Here is a 3,077-nt window from a genome sequence, read left to right on the forward strand (position 1 = left end):
GGTTATTGCTGCCAGTGACTGGAACACCTTGAGCTCCCCACACGCTGCAAATTCCTGGGGCCAGAGGGAAGGACAGGATGGGGAGGGGTCTGGGTGGGGGTGCAGATGGGACCTGGGTGGGGGTGCAGATGGGGCCTGAGGGAATATAGTGATAGGGCCTGGGTAGGGGTGGTGCAGATAGGGCTGACAGGGTTTGGGTGGGGTTGCAGATGGGACCTGGGCAGGGGGTGCTGATAGATCCTGGGTGAGGGTGCAGACAGGGCTGACAGAGCCTGTTGTGGGGTGCAGATGGGACCTGGGGGGATATGGTGACATATCCCACTGCCACCGGACATCTTGTTTTTATTACCAATTTTGATTTAGTTTGGACAGAGTTGGGTTGAAAATCTCCAGTTTGGCTCAACTCTGTACCTGACAGTTAAGGAAACTGAGTCCAGAGTGAAACTGCTGGCTGACGGCCAATTGGAGACTTGGAGCTCTGCACCACCCCCACCCCCAGCCCTATGGGTGGTCCCTGGTCCACCTGTGTCCTCTGGAGAGTGGCCGGCCCACCTGGAAACTTCCTCCCATGCCTTCCTCAGACGGCGAATCGAGTGAGAAGCTCCAGAGGATTCGGCGCTCCTGGGGCGGGAGACAAATGAGCCCCGAGGTGGGGAGCTGAACGCCCACCTGCCCAGCCTCAGGAGCTCTGGCTGACAGAGACAGACCCCAGGAAGCCCCTGGAGGGTGCGCCATGGGCCCATTGGGGGTCGCCCCTGGGGAAGGGGGGCTTTAGCTCAACCTAAGGAGTGAGCTTCTGTCCATCGTGTCATGCACATCAAGGGCACCGTGCCAGGGATGGGGAGGGCCAGGGGTCTGGGCAGGGCCTTAACCCAGACTGCAGCCCTGAGAGTGGGTGAAAGCCAAGGAGTTCCCAGGAATCCATGGCATACCCGCCCCCACCCAGACCTGACACTCCCGTGTGAGGCAGGTGGTGATACCCCAGGGGCCACACTGCTGAAATGGGTGGCATGGACAGTGGGCGCCAGGGGCCCCTCCCCTCTCCCATCCTGCTGGGACACAGATGGAGCCCAGACAATGGTGGGGGCTGCCTCCCTGAGCCACTCCTGGGGATGGGGGGAGCATCACCCAGCTCCACCCCAGCTCAGAGCCTCCAGACCCCTAGGTGCAGGCCCAGTGGTCAGTGCCGGAGCTCGGGGGGCTGAGGGTGTGGCTTGAGCCTTGTGTGTGTGGAGGGGAGCAGTTTCTGGGATTTGCTCTCTGCCCACTGAGGGTGCCCAGCCCACAAGTGACCCAGAGCCCAGGGCTGGTGTTTATCTCCAGCCCGGAAGGCAGCCCCTTCAGCCCATCCTGACACACACACCCTGTGGGGGTTTTGTGAGGGGCTTTGTGAGGGTGTCTGCCATGGAGTTGGGTACACATCTGGTGACTAATAAGTGCTGGGCTGGTGAGGCCTGGGCAGATGATGGGTAACCCATGGACCTGGTTACATGTCAGTGAGCTGCCCTCCGTCCCCCAGTGGCCAGGCCCCTCTGGTCTTAGTCTGTGCGGCAGGTGCAGTTAGGGCCCCTCTCTGTTGTCTGATGTGGAGAGCGAGGCCTCGGGGGTTAGGAAACCTGCCCAGGCCACCTGATAGGCAAACTGTGGATTCGGGATTCAGAGCCAGATCAGTGGACTCTGGACGTGGGCATGGCAGGGCTGGGGCAACAATGCCGAAAGGAAGGCCACCCCAGCCCCGTCCACAGCACCCACACCCATCACTGGAAAGCCTCTGCCCCAGCTCGGGAGGGAACATGGTCCAGCCTGGGGCAGGGGGCTCAGGAGGTGGAGCCGGAGGGAGCTGCCCCTCGCTCAGGCCCTGGCTCTGGCATAGGCACTGGTTCTGGAGACAACACTAGCTCTGGTGCCGGTGCTGGAGTAGGCCGTGGCTCTGGAGTGGGCCGTGGCTCTAAAGTGGGAGCTGACACTAGACTGGTGCTAGAGCTGAAGACAGCTGTGGCCGTCCAGGCGGTGGCACTGGAGCTGGCTCTGGCCCTAGAGCTGGAAGAGGAGAAATGTTCACCAACCCAACTGCCCTCCCAGTGGCCTCTCTAAACCCAGAAAGCACCCTCCCTTTAGAAGTCCCAGCTCAAGTTCGTCTCGTTGGGGAAAGAGCCTTGGCCCTGGCCACGGGGTTGGTGAGGGGTGAGGCCAAGAGCCTCTTCGGAGGGAAGAGGAAGAGGTGTCCCCTACGGGCAACCACAGGGCTCTCCGCAGGCACCAGGAAGCACGTTTCACTGCTTACCCTTTTGGTCCTCCCGTAACACCAGGAGGCTTTTCTTCTCACGGCCTCTCAGGTCAAACTGAGGCTGGAGGGTGGAGTGACAGCCCAAGGCACACAGCTCCAGGCCCCCAGCACCATGGAGGGGGTGGGAGCTGAGTGGGAGCACGGGGAGGAGGAGGCAGGCAGGACTGGGGCTCCGCCAGCTGCTCCGCCTGCCTACGGGGCCCACAGTGCAGGTCTCGCCCAGGTGGGGGCCCCCCACTGTCACCCTGGGAGTGGGACACAGGTGGGACCTGCACTCAGAGCCCCTCCACGAATCCCCAGGAGGGCCGGGGCTGGAGCTCAGACCAGGAACTCCCAGTTCTCGGTGGCTGTGCCAAGAGGCAGGACGTGAGTGTCTGCAACAGAGAAAGGTCCTCGGCTTAGAGCAGACTGGGGTGGAGGGGAGCACTAGTGTTGGCAACTTCCATGACTCAGTTGGCCGAGCAATGACAGTCCCTCCCGGAGGAAGAGCAGGGCTAACAGCATTACCCGCTGAGTCCTCACAAAACGTCCCCGTTCCAGAGAAGAGGACACAGAGGCTCGGCCATGTCCAGTCGGCTCAAGGTGACGCAGCTCAGAACTGTTGCCTGAGGCTTGGGCTGCTCCTGGCGTGGAGAGGGAGAGTCTGGGACACCTCAGCCCCTCTCCAGCTTGGAGACAGCGTCCGGAGCAGACATTCCATGGGAGAACCTTTTGATTCCAAAGCAAGACACATTTTTTTTTTTCTTTGATATTAAAGGGAGTTGTGAGAACCTGAGACCACGGTGATTCC

General features: G+C 61.3%; 1 long non-coding RNA gene across 1 annotated transcript; it reads right to left on the reverse strand.

Annotated features, from left to right (window-relative positions):
- Positions 1-2,383, reverse strand: LOC119539821. Its single transcript, XR_005217950.1, has 3 exons — positions 2,285-2,383; positions 553-621; positions 1-54 (listed from the first exon to the last, which is right to left on the reverse strand). It is a non-coding gene; the product is annotated as an uncharacterized LOC119539821 (long non-coding RNA).
- Positions 2,384-3,077: the final 694 nt, after the last annotated feature.

The sequence above is a fragment of the Choloepus didactylus genome, chromosome 7, assembly GCF_015220235.1.
Source record: "Choloepus didactylus isolate mChoDid1 chromosome 7, mChoDid1.pri, whole genome shotgun sequence".
Lineage (NCBI taxonomy): Eukaryota > Metazoa > Chordata > Mammalia > Pilosa > Megalonychidae > Choloepus > Choloepus didactylus.